Genomic DNA, 16,927 nt, shown 5'->3' with positions numbered 1-16,927 from the left:
CACGTGGCCCCTGGGTGTCTCAGTGGGTCGAAACCCTGTTCCGTCCTCCCGGCATGAGACTCCCTGGAGCAGACACAAGTGATGCTCTGCTATATGTGGAATATCTACAACCCCAGCTGACTCACCCATAACTCCACCTCACAATCATGAATGTAGGGCTTAACTGTAACTACAACTGTAACTACAACAACCTGAAGAATTGAAACCTGCCTGAGGCTGGGCGAATAAAACTCCTTTCAAGTATCACTTTTATAAGCAGTGATGTAGTTTTTCACTGAAATAAGCATGACTTCATTTCACAAAACCAAAATGAGTAACATTCTTATTAAAGCCAGATTAGACTCTTCAAAGTAAAAGCCTGGATGCATTGAGGAGTTGAACGTGCATGCATTATGCTGTTACTGCTCGAGATAGTTACCCCCTTGTTTGTTATTTGTAGATACAACAACACTCCCCTGCTCTCTACGGAGCCTCATTTGAACCACCTCAACATCCTTGTGGTCGGCTTTCATCAATGCAAACCAGCTGCCCTCCCGCCCCTACAAACACCGCTGTCACATGCAGTCTGTAAGCTGTAGCTGTGACTGCCAGTGGTTTCCCAGTCCTCCAGAGGACCCTGGCTGCTGTGGGGGACGTGAGGGTTTAAAGGGACGGTTCACCCCAATGTCAAAAAAATCATATTTTGCCTCTTACCTACAGTACTATTCATCACTCTGGGTTGTTTTGGTGTGAGTTGCCTAGTTTTAGAGATATTGGCCGTAGAGATTTCCGCCTTGTGGGACTATATGGCACTCGGCTTGTGATGCTCAAACCGCCCAAATAAATGTAATAAAGACAGTTGTAAAATCTCAAAAGCAAAGTTTCTGATTCCAGAAATCCTGCCCTGGTTACTTAAGATAACCCACAGGCCTCGTTGAGATCAGTTTCAGGTTGGGACTATTTTCTTTCTACCGAAGTACACCCGCCGACCATGTCACCGCGCAGGAAGAAGCAAGCGTCTAGTCACGGACGTTTACAGTGCAAGGTGTAAACACTAATGGCGTCCTCCTCGGCTGTGCGGGAACGTTAAGTAGCTCAGTGGTGCTAGGTGTGCTAACCGTATCGAGTATAGATTCAGGCTTCCTTCAGTGCGGTGAACAGGTTGGCGGGTGTAGTTTGGTGGTAAGAAAATATCTCCTACTCGAAACTGTTCACGACAAGGTCTGTGGATTATCTTGAGTGACAGGGTCATGATTTCTGTAAAGAGACATTGCTGCTGAGTTTTGCAAATGTATTGTTTTGGCGCTTTGAGCACCAAAAACCAAGAGCCATCAAGTTCCATTATATTGGAGAGAGGGTACACACCTCTATGGACGATATCTCCACAACTAGGCAACTCACACCAAAACAATCTAGGTCAATAAATAGCACTACAGGTAAGAGGCCAAATGTGTATATTTGATTTTGGGGGTGAACCGTCCCTTTAATGTGAGCAAAAATCCCAGTGTCGTTTTGTGATGAGCACGCAGAACAGATATACAGACCACAAAAGGCTGCTGTGTCAAATCATGAAAAGAATCTGGAGCTTCTCCGGTTCCCGTCATTACCAGGCGGGCGTATCTTTGCACTCATCTGAAATTCCTCCTCCAGCGAGAGGTCTTCCTGCTTCACCGCCACAATAGTATGTCAAAACAGCTAACGCGCTAATGTACACAACACACTCTGCGTTTTGGAAAAAATGTCCTCTTTGCACCGGGGCAAAGGACCTGAACATGTGTGCATGTATTAACGACATACGCCGGTGCATTCCAATAGAGGGCTGTTTTAATAATGTGTTTCAAAAGCACATACCTGAGTCTGGAATGTCTGCCTGTACATGTTTGAAGGGTGCATGCAGGTTTGAATAAGGTCAGACGGCATGCCATTAGAGACAGGTGTGTCTACCGTGTCCGTCTGCTGTGCTATGAAACCTGGCTGGGATTAACACCTGAGATGGTTAAATGGAAGGACTCACCATGAATGCTTGAGGAGTAGGCACCGGAGAGAGATCTGCTGAGAGGATGGGCCCATTGGGATTAGGAGGCAGGAAGCAAGTCTGCCTTCGAAAAAGAGCAAAACAATAGAGGGGGTCATTTATTATTAACCACAGCAAGAGCAGAAGTGTTCTTTCTTTGTTTGCAACAACAGATGTGCTCATGTTTACATTTTTTCCCTCTTAACTCACCGGATTAACAGCAAAAAAATAAAAATCTACTAGCAAAGGAGGTGACTTCAGGTTAGATGTAAAAACATTACAACATTTTAGGCAGTGTCAAAAAAATGCGACAAACCTTTTTAAATCAAAGAAAAAGGTTGTTAGTAAAGAGTCTTACAACGTGTCACTTCAATTAATGAACCTTTCTTTACATTGTGTGCCATTCAGACACAATTGCGTAAAGACGATCACAGCGTGGCAGAGGAAGAAGTGTCCTTTTGAGATGTTCAGTCTTTGCTGCTGTATCTCAACTCCACATGGATGCTATTTGCTTGTGCAGCCATGTTAATTGCACGTTTTTATTTGCACCAAAGGGACCTGCCATAAAACTGGAAAACCACATGGCAGAAAGCAGCTGTAAATATGTCTTTACGAGGGGTTTCGCGTTGTACACTGCACCGGACCACGACGTGCATCAGCTCAATAGTGACTCGAACTTTTCTGACAAACACCCACCGACCTGCCTGAGAGGCTTCGGAGACACAGGAACAATGGCCAGGAAAACTTCTCTTTTTCCTGAGAATTTTGCTAAATTTTCACTTTCAACCGCGCCGTACCGATTACAAGACTCTTTTTGTGACACCTTCCTCTGCATTCAGCCTCAAATAATCCACAGTAGCAGAAGCAGTTTGTCACACCATTCTCCACATTGTTGTACAACACAGCCACGAAAACAAATTCCAGGATTTATTTGTTGAAAACCTCATAATTACCAGGCTTTTAGTCCAGACATTTTTGTATAATTATGCATGCTTGATAATGAGGTGAGATTACACCTTGTCGCAAGGTCTCTGGCATTTTCGTCTTCATTTATCTATCTTTATAGGTGGATGACGTTTTCAAGACTCCGTAAAAAATCTTGGACTCAGATTTGGATGTGGATACTATATATAAAGCGGGGATTGACACATAAAGTATTGTATTTAAATAATAATACTCCCTTCTCGACTGACCACATGCAGTGAAAGCATGTCTGTCCGTCCTTCCTGGCAGTGTGGTTGTGCGGTCTTGGGGAGAGGAGAGAAGGAGTACTGTGTTTCCGAGGAACATTTCTAAGCAGATAAAAGTCTGTAGAACCACTGTGTGTGGCCGGGGGGTTTTCAAAGAAATCCCCTATCTTGTATTTTGCCCTTTTTTGGTATACCAACAGTGTATGGGCCTATCATTCATTGGTAGATAACTAAAATAAACATACATGCCTCTGCTTGACTTAATAGTTTTGCGGCTAGTAGCCTATTTGTTTGGTTGTTTTTTGGGTCAAATTATCTAATAAATCTGCTTTAAGGGCACTAAAACAAAAACATTAACAAAAGATCTTGATGAATGAGGGACTGTACATACAAATTCGTACAACTTGTTTAATTATTTGTGTTGCAGTGTGGTTTGTGGTGAGAGATAGCAACATGGGGCTAGCTAGCAAGAGCTCCAGGTTAGCCGGTTAGCTCAGAGAGTCAACACTGGATGACACATTTCCAAGTTACTTTACTTTACAGTACAATGCCAGGTCTCCACTACATTCACTAAACATCCATGAGCAGTGGACCGTAACCCGCACCACCCCGTTACTGATGAGAGTTCTCTCTTGTGTATGTCGGTCGGTTTTAGGAATGAGCGGATCGATACTTCGATACTAACAAGCTACTAATGAAAAATACTACTAAAATATTGATGCATATTTTTTTTACACTTAGTGGCACAAACATTTAGATGTAATTGTGAGTGTTATTATCTTTCTTTTTCTTCTGAAAAGGACCGTTATTTTGAAAAATCCCATCTCCATTTAATAAATTATCAGTATCGGTATTGTTGAAATTGTAAAAAGTTTAGTGTGTCACACTCAATGTACAACTCTCAAATACATCACAATGAAACTAAACTAAACTAAAGAAAGGCTGTAACAGTGTACCTCAAGTTAAACCAAATATCTTTGGAACAATAATCATAATAGCCACCAATGCACATGTTGGAAATGGGAAATTACCAGATTAATACAAACATAAGAAAATTTGAATATTCCAGCTCATTTTATCCATTTTTTAATACGAATCAATGACGTTATGTAAAAGGTGACTGTCCATCATACACCCAACACAATACCTTAGTTAACCTTAATATAGCTGGATTTATGTAACTAATACCAACATCAAAGAGTGGCTAAAATAAAATAGAAATTAAAGGTAAAAAAAATGTAACCAAGACCTCATGTTCTCCCTCAAAAGTCAAACTATAATGTATTGCTTCGATCTATTCTTTTTTATTCCTCCAAGACATCTTGATTCCTGTTGATTCCATTGCAACGTATTCCTGCACGTAAAAAAACTACATACACAAAGAAATAAAAACAGCATCAAAAGTAGTTCGTCCAGGCGGCTGCAGGCTCAAGAGATGTCTTGCTCAGGCATCTGGGGAGTTAATTTAAACACATGGGGTATTCTTGACACCCTCAACAACTGACCAGTAAACCGCAGCTTCCTTGCTGCTGTTTGTTCCAGGAGCATGGGAACTTACACACATACCCTGCACATATGTTCAAGTATATATACACACACACACACACACACACACATGCACGGTCAGCAGCTGGTGGTGGATTGAACCTTGTCAGTGTGAAATAGTTGTGTGAAGATGACTATTCAACCTTAAAGCTGCATTATAATGTTTTTTTTATCGACAGTGGAGCCAATGACTTGTGTTATATACAAGGTCGCTTGTAGGAATGAACCTGCAGAGAATTATCACCAGTCTCAGCAGCTCCGTCAGCTCCACGTAGCTATTTAGTGTTTTTTAGCTTGTTTCGTTTTTTGCGGCCTGTAACTTTACTGTTTTAGTTAATTCCCATTGCTATCATTAGCCGGTATCCAGCAACAGGCACTTGTTTTCAGCAAAATTGCACTAAAATCCCACTGTACACTACCTGCCCAGCACCAACCAGTAAACGGATAGTTAGTGACTTAGCTGGTGCAGCTAGCGCAGCTTTTAGCAGCTACAGAAACAGATTTTTTTATCAGTAGCTGGTGGAGATCAAAAACAGAGTTGAAGAAAGAGTAAAATTTGACTTATATTCATCAGGTGAACAGAGACCCGACTCCCAATGAATGCTAAAGTTGCTCTGTCTCTGCTGGACGTGTAATTGACCCTTGGCAAAGCCCCGCCCCCTCTGTCAAGCTGTCAGAGCTACCATTGAGCCCACACTGTCACTAACTGCACTCCTTGCATTAATGTTATCTAATTTTTGGAAAAACGAAAGCGAACAGAAGTGAAAACAGGTTAAAAAGATAAAGATAGAAGCTAAAGCTACAGATCATAGTGTAAAAGTGAGCCACCACATCACCTGGTGATCGAGTCAGAAGACAATGAAATGTAGGAACAACACTGTTCCTGTAAAGCCGGGTCGGTCTTCCTTCACTGTTACGATCATTAGAAAGCAAAATTAGCATGTGTGTACATTCAGTATACCATCAGTAGCTAGCGTAGCATAGATTTGCTAATGCTAGTTAATGATATGTTAACGTACTATCCTAATGTAGCTCTACAGTTTTTTGGAAACATAAATATCCTTCCAGCCTCTCCGGGTAACGAGTTTCACTATTACACAACATTTAACCAGGACTAGATCCAAATCCACAAAACCAGCCAGAAATGAAGTCAATCTGAAACAGCTGTTGGACCCTGGTCGGAGCTGGCCGATGCTACGCTAAGATTGGCCAAGGGCGGAGCTTAGTGACGGGTCAAAAACGTAATCGTAATGTTGCGTCTACAGCTTGTCCCGCTCCCACCAAGTGGCCAAAAAAAATGGTATTCCACTGTTTTTTTTCTTTGAAGCAAATGTGCATCATCGTTATCCAATTTTTGGATCCAATTCATTTCTGTTCAATCATTGATTGGTCCAAAACCGTGCCATTATTATAGATTATAGATTTGTTTTAATAGTTTCTAATCTGACCGGAAGATGCAAAGGGCCTCAGCTGACCTCTCCTCAGGGCGACACACATCATCATTGTCCTAGTCATTGCAGAACTGAACCTCCTCCATTATTCATTCCGTGGTGACGCACCTGCTATGTACATATTGGCATATTTGATTTGCTGTCAACACATTGTACACATTCAAGCATGTCAAACACACTCATACGACATCTGTTTTGCTTCCTGTCCTTCATGTATGAAGCACTATGCCAATGTAATCTCCACTGCTTGAATGAATGTGATGATAACGGCCGCTTCCTTGACTCACGAAGTGTGAAATAGCCCGCAGCACAAGAGCAGAGGCCGCTTATCATTCAGTTACTGCATAAATCAAATGAAAACTCCATTACTGAATATGAATGTGGACAAAGGCTCTATCCAGTGTGTGAGCGAGACTGCATCGCTCTGAGAGAGGAAAGTCACCATTGCAGATGCAGGACTCCATTTAATGCATGTGTGATTTCAGCCTGGGCCTTCTGCAGTCATGACGCTGAGAGACAAGCTCGCTTTTGGGAGGCTGGTGATTACGTAATGGTTAGCCTGTACGATATGTGCATCATCAAGGGAATGAATGTCCTGCTCTGACACACAAAGTTCAACTTTATTGAGAACCAGTAGGAAATATTTCCTTAATTAAGTGGATTATTTTTATCTAAGTGGTTGTTATTATTATTACATGCTATTACAAAGTTTTAAAATGCAAGCTCGCTGGTGGTAAGGGAGTCCTTATTCATCAGTATTTTCACCCTTTAACAGACCCTTGTTCCTTAGGGAAACACTGGGTTTTCTCACAGCTAGTTTTTCCTATTCTTAAACACACTGACATGTGGTGAGTCTGAGCTACTTTAACCTTCACTGCTGGTCTCCGCTCCAGGTAGTTACATTAATCTTGTTCCAACTTGTCCTTGCCCTTAACTGCCGGTGTGTCACTTAGCTCAGTGTCTCAGTGGTAGAAATGGAGGTTGATTGCAGCAGAAAAGCAAGAGCTCTTAAAGTCGTCATGATTTGGTTGTTTAATTACTTGTGATACGATGACACGCATATTTAATATGTTTTTTGCTTTTTATTTCATCTCAATAATGTAGCTGGCTCGAAGAGATACAGTGAATCAAAATGAATCCTAAAAAATTCATTAAAGCTGCATTGATTGATTATTTTTTGTGGGCCAGTTGGAGGCAACACAACAAGCTGACATTCACATTTAAGAAAACACCTGACATAATCGTAATTAATAAACAGCGAACATGGCTAGCTATTGTTTGTAGGCTACGTACAACTGTCAAGCTAGCATATTATTATTTGGAAGTTTTGTCTGCCTAGTGGGAGACTCCGGTGAGTGGCGGGCCGTGCATTTTATACCTGGGCCTTCACTGCTGTCCTGCAGCTGAAACACAGCTACGGTTATTATTTGTTTCGTGTAAAATTGAAGCCAACACCTGTAAATACACTAACTGCAGATAATACGCCGAGAGTGTGTCTCCTCTCTGCTCTGACTGCAGCTGGGACTGCTGCGCGAGGCTTCTGTGAGAGTACCCGCCTGTGAGTGCTTTGGGGCGGCTCTCTTCTTACCTAGAGACACAGAGGTGAAATCTGATTGGATAAAAGCTCTACTTAAAACAAGCTGCACTGGAAGCAGAGCAACTGAGGAAGACAGTAGCTGTGCAATGAGAAAATAAGATAATGGGAAAAATATTTTTATAAATTAGAATACATGTAGTGTATTTAAGAAAAATGATTAAATCATAAAATAGCTATAACTTTGTGATTCTGTTTAGGCCAGCACAGAAGGCCTTGCTGGCCCTGATGGCCCACCACTACTAAAAAGTGTCATGCTACGTACAAAACAACAGCTAATATAAAGTATAGATCCGATGATTATGCTGGCATTTCTCATCAGACTTACCATCACAGCTGAAAAGGGACCTTTAGGAAATCAAGGAAAGACTTTCACTCAAGTGTGAAGTCCAAATTGTCTGTCCTGTGGAATTACTTTTTTAATTAATTTGTTTTTTTTACTCTCTGCTCTCAGTTTTTCCACAGAGGAGTCGAGTCACCTGCTGGACTCATGGTGTGCAGAGCCCCAAAGCTTGTCAACACGAGTCAAACATAATGGCAAAACAAAGACTGCTGAGAGCTGCTGTGGACACGCAGAGGGAACATTTAGTAATCATGTCTTTTTGGACCAGGTGTTACATTATGTAAGACATAATCCTCTTCTGTGGGACCTATACATGTGTAGAGATCATCTATGAATATGAAATCAGCATACAGTTGTGGCCATTCATTGCCTTTACAATGACATCATTGTCATAATACAATTTATTTTTGCATTGGCCCAAACTTGAACTTGTGAATCACAATTTATTAGTCAGTTAGTTGTCAGAAAACAACCTATATTAACACATGTATTACCCATTTTTTATTTGTTTTATCCAATGCAAAAATAAACAATGTTATCTCACAGAAAGGAAAGGACCGCAACCTCAGTGCAATAGGTGACACGTAAAATGTAATGTTGGCACTACGTAAACAATTTAACATTTCGGCAACTAAACCACATAGTTAGATTTAGGAAAAACATCATGGTTGGGCTTCAAATAATTACGTAAACATAGAATTAGGCAACAAAACCACTTAGTTATCTGAGAAAATCATCCAAACGTAACTTCACAATGACTCAACAACAATTTGGGACACCAACAACGGTCTCGAACAGTGTGTTCGTTCCCATTGTTGAAAGTCCTGTGTTTTTTGACCTTTCCAACTCCCCTATCGCCCGCAGTTAGTGGTCTTTCTCGCTGTTTATACTACGTCATTAGCTCTGACTGTTGCATCTACAGTCCCGCTGATGCATTTCATTTGTGTGTCCACCACAAAAAAAGTTCTTTGACGTGCTGGTATGTAACGTTTTTAGCTAGCTGGAGGCATTTTGTTAGCGTTTCAGCCCTTGGTTGCATATTGTGGCGTGTTTTCTCATCCGGTGGGTGTGCTTTTTCAGAGTACAGCGCTTTGTCTCTCACCAGGCTGTAAATGAAATGAGAAATTTATCAGGTTGAATCAGAAATATTTGGTTAAAATACATTTTTTGGCCTTGTGTTTCTGTAAAATTGCGGAACAGTAGTGTGTCCCGCCGTTGTGCGTGCATCTTACAGACTTGTGCAGTTATAAAAACTATACACAGAACTCCTTCACAAATATTCACTGACCTGGCCAACAAGTTCCCAGAGCAGTGAGCTAAAGGTCCCTTTGTTGGAATCCAGCCTTGACATCAATCTGTTCTTTCATAGTTGATGGAAACACACTTAGCTTGTCCGGTACAGTAAACCTCGCCCAGTGAGGGGCTCACAGGCACAGCTTGTTAAATGGTGGAGTTTTTTCGCACAGAGCTGGAGTGCTTACAGCTTTCGAATTGTTCTCCCAAATGAGAACATGCCTCCTCTTTGCCTCAGATCATTACACTTAATGGGCGAATCTACAATTTTACGACAACACCTGCTCACTGTATTTGCATCATAAACCGCATGAGCTCGGTAAGATATGAATCATACCCTTGATTCACAAGAAGATACATCGTAGGTCTTACGCCTTAGATTATTTAACACTATACTATTTCTGTCTATTAAACAGATTATAAGACTGTTCATGCACATTTACAGGCCACATGTCACACAGACTCAACAATCCTGCCGACGGGTTTCAAATACCACAAGGGCTGCCTGGAAGTCAGGAGAAACACGACTCAAAAAAGTGCAGCATGATTTGGAAAACGTACAGCAGTGACATTATGTATATGGGATTCGTAGTAAACAGGAAAATCCCCTCTGACCACTTTGCGCTATAAATCAAGCTAATGAAGTCAATTCTGTGTAATTATCTAGTTTACTGTTGGTCTATAAAGTCCATATTATCAGCTCATGTGTTTGCTGACCCAGCATTACCTGTGAAATATCCAGTGAAGTCATGCGAACACAACCAAGGCAGCAAAGAGTACAAGCCGTAGTGGTTTTACTTTACATGACTATTGTGTGGGGTTGTTGGTGTCCTCATTGTGAGCCATTTATAGAATTCATCCTGAGGGATTTTTATCATTAATTCTCCACCACAAGAGCACAGGAACTCAGACACCACACCTTTTCATCTGTAATTCCTGTCAGTCCTGCAAACAGTAATGCATGTCTCTGTAGAAACATGCTCACAAAGACCACACAGACGTGCATGATTGATCAAAAACAATTTGAGTTGTTACAGCAAAAGCTACACGTCACATCTGTCAAACAGAGAGAACTTCTAGTTGATCGTTTAATCATTTGTAACATGATACTCATCATGAGATAGCGTGTCACTAAGGAAATACATCATAATAATGACTTGAAAAGCAAAATTATGACTTAGTATTAAATATTTTCAACCTAATAGCTCAAAATGATGACTTAATTTAAAACTATGATAAAAAAAGCCTAAGTTTTGAATTATTATTTCATAATGACTTAAAGAGTCACCGTTTGAAACCATTATCTCACATGTATCACATCATTTCTTGCTTAAAAGTCAAAGGCTTGACTTCATTATTCACAATTATAACATCAAAGTCAAAAGTCTGACTTCATTTCTTATCCGATCTAAAAATACATTTTAAATGATCTCACAATCTTATTATAGCATAGTATATTTAGTATTGTCTCACAATTATGATTAAGAAAGTAAAAATGTTTGGCTTAGTATTTAAGAGAGTTTATTATTTACTTTTCTTTAACATTTGATCATTTATCTCTTCCTAGCATAAATGTACCTGTGAGACTCTCTTTGACATAATTATTTTAGTATACGGTGTAAAGTGTAAAGTACTTAAATATAATCACACATACAGTATTACAGACATGAAAGTGCATTCAGTGCCAGTCTGCTCTAAAGAAACAAGAGAGCCACACTCACCCCCACCTCCCAAAATGCTTGTGCATTTGTGGCAGCATGACATGCTCATGGCCAAAAACAAATTTAAATGTCAGAGTACGGCTCAAAGTGGCTGTTTTTGGTTCACAGAGTCGTGTCCAAACCTCTCATAAAGGCCTCATTCACAAAGTGCCAGCCAGAGAGTAACGCTCCGAGATTGAGACCAGATGCTGCCGATTCTTCGCCCTGCAGCACATCAGCCCTCTATCTCTATCTTCTATCGCTTCCTGTTGTAGTTGACGACCAGGCTTAACATTTGCATTTCACCTTTCTTGAGTTGAGAAATCAGATTAAACTGATCCAGATACTGCATGATAACAAGACTTCTGTGAGTGATTAAATGGCAACAACTTGTGGAGGTTTAAAGTCCAATAGCTGGAACAAAATGGCCCTTTGCTACTGCTGTCTTTCCGTTCTTTTACAGTGCGTAAACATTTTACAATCACAGGCAGATTCACCACTCAAAATCTGTTAGTAGTAGGTCCTTGATTTCAGACAGAGCTAGATAAAAGTAGCTCATCATCTCAAGCCGAGATCTTTAATTTGGTTGGTTGAGCTAGCTACTCAAGCTGACTTTAGCTCCATGAGTTGGCTGAAAACACAAGAGAGAACCTCCAGTGCTGAGAAATGAAACCAATGTGGAGGTGCCAAAAACTGCAGTTCCTCAAATGGCCACTTGAGGCTGGCTCCAAAAGGGAGTCAATCCCCATGGACTGTATAAAACATGGACGTTCTCTCCGTCACCCATGGGTTTCTAAAGAGCTAAAATGAAGCTCAGAGTGGGTGGCTCCGGTGGTGGTAGTCTTGGCAGTGAAGACACAGTCTAACTCCCAGCTAATCCAAAAATGTGCAAAGAGGTTGAGCGTGGATGGAGCTGAGGCCGAATGAAGCCTGGTTGCGGAAACACGCCCAACAAGCTCGATGTTTCCAAGCTAGCCAAGGCTAATAAGCTAGGGTGTTGCTAGCTAGCGTTCACCCTGGCTATTCAAAATATTAGCAAAGAAAATTAAAAAATGTTGCCAATATTTTTAGGCAGGGTGGGATCTGAATTTTCCAACGATTGTTTACCATCAACAAACATTACATTACATTACAGTCATTTAGCAGACGCTTTTATCCAAAGTGACTTACAATAAGTGTATTCAACATCGGTTTTCGAGAGAACAACTAGTCACCAGAAGTAATAAGTACATGTCCCTACCTCAAACAAGCATCTAAGAGCATAAACCAGAGCCAACGTACAGTGCAGAAACAAACGAATGCAATAAGTGCCACAAGCTAATATAAAAACAATAGGTGCAATAAGCTAGTATGAATACAGTAGATGCTAAGTAAGTGCTAAGCGGAAGGGTAGGCCTTCTTGAAGAGGTGAGTTTTCAGCCTGCGCCGAAAGATGGGCAGCGACTCTGCCGTCCTGACTTCAGTGGGGAGTTCATTCCACCACTGTGGGGCCAGGACAGAAAACAGCCGCGACCGGGTCGATCGGCCGCAGGGACCTCTGAGCGACGGGGCAACCAGTCGCCCCGAGGTAGCAGAGCGAAGTTGTCGGGCCGGGGTGTAGGGCTTGACCATGGTCTGGAGATAGGAAGGAGCTGTTCCTTTCACTGCCCTGTAGGCTAGCACCAGAGTCTTAAACTGGATGCGGGCTCTTACAGGTAGCCAGTGTAGAGAACGGAGAAGGCAAGTTGTGTGGGAGAACTTGGGGCGATTGAACACCAGGCGAGCTGCAGCTTTCTGGACAAGCTCCAGAGGTCTGATGGCCAGCGCCGGGGCTCCGGCAAGTAGTGAGTTGCAGTAGTCCAGGCGGGAGATGACAAGAGCCTGGATTAGCACCTGGGCCGTCTCATCAGTGAGGAAGGGGCGAATCCTCCTGATGTTGTAGAGCAGGAATCTGCAGGAGCGTGTAACTGATGCAATGTTTGCTGAGAACGACAGTTGGTCATCCAGGGTCACACCCAGGTTTCTCGCAGTCCGAGTTGGCGTCACCACGGTATCATCAATGGTGATGGACAGGTCTCGGTGCGGGCAACCCTTCCCCGGGAGGAACAGTAGCTCGGTTTTGTCCAGGTTGAGCTTGAGGTGATGTATCGTCATCCACTTTGAGATGTCAGCCAAGCACGCAGCAATGCGTGCCTCCACTTGAGTGTCCCCGGGGGGAAATGACAAGACCAGCTGGGTGTCATCGGCATAACAATGGTAGGAGAAGTCATGCGAGCGAATAACAGAACCCAAAGATGTTGTGTAGAGCGAGAAGAGAAGGGGGCCCAGGACTGAGCCTTGCAGAACCCCCGTAGTCAGTATGCGTGGTTCCGACACAGAGCCCCTCCATGACACCTGGTAGGATCGACCTGTCAGGTAGGATGCAAACAGGGAGAGTGCAGAGCCTGAAACGCCCATCCCCTCGAGGGTGGATAGGAGGATCTGGTGGTTAACAGTGTCAAACGCCGCAGACAGGTCCAGGAGAATCAGGACAGAGGAGAGAGAGTTAGATCTCGCTGCATGAAGCGACTCCGTCACCGCAAGGAGGGCTGTCTCAGTCGAGTGACCCACTTTGAACCCGGACTGGTGAGGGTCCAAGAGGTTGTTTTGGTGGAGATAGGAGGATAGTTGAGTAAAGACAGCACGTTCAAGTGTTTTGGAAAGAAAGGGTAGAAGAGACACCGGTCTGAAGTTCTTGACATCAGAGGGGTCAAGTGATGGTTTCTTCAGAAGGGGGGTGACTCTAGCAGTCTTGAAAGCCGTGGGAAAGTATCCTGAAACAAGAGATGTGTTCATGAGGTGGGTGAGAAAAGGAAGGAGTTCAGTCGCAATAGACTGAAGAAGAGGGGAGGGGATCGGGTCAAGGGAGCACGTGGTGGGGCGGTTAGATGTAACAAGGTTGAGGACCTCGTTAGGGGAGAGGGGAGCAAGATAGGGTAAGATGGGGCATGGAGAGGGGAGGGAGAGCTGTGGGGGAAGAGCTGGAGATGGTAGAGAGGGAGAGGGTGGACAGGGAGAGAGTGGACAGGGGGGCTGAGAGAAGGAGGATCTGATATCGTTGACCTTCTTGTCAAAGAAGTTGGCGAAATCGTCAGGGAGAAGGGAGGAAGTAGGAGGAGGGGGTGGGGGTTGGAGGAGTGAAGAGAAAGTTTCGAAGAGTTTTTTAGGATTGGAAGCAGAGGTTAGGATTTTGGAGCGAAAGAAAGCAGCTTTAGCAGTAGATAGAGTGATGGAAAAAGTGGAAAGAAGAGCTTGGAAGTTAAGAAGGTCCCCCGGGAGTTTGCCTTTTCTCCATTTACGCTCAGCCTCTCTTAGGCTCCGTCTGTCATTACGCACTGAGTCCGACAGCCACGGGGCAGGTGGGGTTGGCCGTGCAGGCCTGGAGGTGAAGGGACAGAGGTTGTCCAAAGAAGAGGAAAGGGTGGAGAGGAGAAGATCAGTAGCAATATCAGGGGATAGGAGAGAGAAGGCTTCAGGGTCAGGGAGAGCAGAGGTAACAGAAGATGAAAGATCAGCCGGGGAGAGGGAGCGGAGATGACTATGGGTAGAAACCATGTGGGTAGGTGGTGGAAGTACGGGGGGAGAGGAGAGGGAGAGGGAGTAAGACATGAAATAGTGGTCAGAGAGCTGGAGGGGAGTGACGGAGAGGTTAGCAGTAGAACAGTGTCTAGTGAAGATAAGATCCAGCTGGTTGCCGGCCTTGTGGGTAGGAGGAGAAGAGGCGGGGTAAAGGTCAAATGAGGAGAGGAAGGAAAGAAGCGGTTCTGATTTATCAGTCTGGATGTTAAAGTCTCCGAGCAGGATGAGTGCGGAGCCATCATCATGGAAGTGTGAGACTAATGTGTCGAGATCTTCCAAGAACTCACCAAGAGGGCCTGGTGGGCGATACACAACAGCAATGGTGAGCTTGACTGGATAAGTGACAGTAACCGCATGAAATTCGAAAGAGGACGGGGAGAACTGAGGAACCGAGACAAGAGTGTATTTCTATTTTGGGGAAATTAGCAAGCCAGTACCACCACCCCGCCTCGCAGCTCTGGGAGTGTGAGAGAAAGAGTACATTTCTGACAGAGCTGCAGGTGTGGTGGTATTTTCTGGTGTGATCCAGGTCTCAGTTAGAGCAAGAAAGCTGAGAGAGAGCAAGGAAGCGTAGCCCGAGATAAACTCAGCTTTCGGCACTGCCGACTGGCAATTCCAGAGCCCTCCCGATACCACTTGCTCAACATGAGCTGAGAGAGTAGGATAAATGAGGTTAGCGGGGTCACGGCACCTGGGAGTGGCCCAATGTCTACATGACCACCGAGCAGAAGAGAGGACCGAGATCGGATGCAAACACATGGTTTGAACAATAAAAATGAGGTAACTACACGTTCGAGAAGTCTTAGCTTGACGAAGTCGGGCTTGAAAAAGTCACCTTGTTGCCTTTGTCCGCCCTAGCCTTCGTTTGCCAGACGCTTGAAAGCTGACGCTTCCAGCCTACAGAAGTGCTTAAGGACAGCAATCTACTGATTGTTTACCTTTTTTTGCAAACTTTACCTTGCACAACTAACTTATAACAATAACAGATATACTGTAATACATTACCGATGGATTTAACTTACCCACAAAAAACATCCTCGGTCTACTGCATGAGTTGACCACAAATCCGGACCCACAATTAAAAACTGCACTGCAAAATACGCTAACACAGGCCTGTGGTCATAGATCATTAAGTGCATGACAGATGATGTAAGTAGTCATTTATCACATTTATGAAATGCTATTCGTTGGGGGAATTACGGAGGCCAGTTTGTGTGAGAACTCACATGAGAAAAAGCTGCAGTTGTTAGGGTTTGAACAAAGAGAAAGCCCCCCCCCCCCCTCTGCTGTGTCATCCTTCAGCAAGCCAGGGCCAAAAAGTCAGCTGGTTCAGGTTATAATCAAATCAAAAGATGTTTAATATCTACAGAGGCAAAACAGTTGCAAACTGAATACACCATTAATAGTTATATGTTCCATGGAGCAGTGACCGTTTGCCCGAAAGTTTCAAAAGTCCAGTATCAGCTCAGTGATTGGATGAAATCCAATAGTCTCCTCCTCGACTTTTGACCTGCTGTCCGTCCTCCTCGCTGACCACTTCCTGTTGACGGTGCCTCTGCATGCTCAGCTTATCATCATATTTGGTCATCTTCTGAAAAGCCTCACTCAAATCCCCCTCTGTCCCTTATGGCCCAAAACATTCAGTGACTATTCTTACAGTATTCAGTGACTATAGTTTTTAGTTTAATACATTCAATGATTATGCTTTTATGGTTTAACACTTCTATAAGTAAACATATTGTAAACATATAATACATTCCATAAGTAAATATATTGTGACATTTAATTAATATATTGTGACATTTTATATCCACCATTAGGGGTGCTATTAATCATACTAAGAATGCTTTTAATCTCACACAGTCCCCTCAGACGTGAGGTTATTGTGAGTCCTAAAACAATAACACTATTGAGAGATGCTATCTGTCATTGTTTCTTTCGCTTTCCTTAAAACGTCAAACTGTTTAGATTTGTGATCACTCTCATTTCTGTAGCATTCATCCAATCACTTGTTGCAATTTCCTCTTGGCCTCCAAAGATAATGGGCCCTTGTCAGGGGAGGAGGGCCTCTTATATTTCAGCACCATGGTCCACACAACAATTTGGGACACTTCCCCCGGATGTCCTACTTGAATAGTTTTATTTACAGAAGGCTAAACCTAAGGAGCATACAGACAGACAGGACAAGCTCTGCTGTCGCTGTGTTAGCATCTGCAGAGCA

Source organism: Anarhichas minor, unplaced genomic scaffold, assembly GCF_050575085.1.
Source record: "Anarhichas minor isolate MPS153535 unplaced genomic scaffold, ASM5057508v1 ptg000007l, whole genome shotgun sequence".
Taxonomy (NCBI): Eukaryota; Metazoa; Chordata; class Actinopteri; order Perciformes; family Anarhichadidae; genus Anarhichas; species Anarhichas minor.
Note: the sequence above shows the minus strand (reverse complement) of the source record.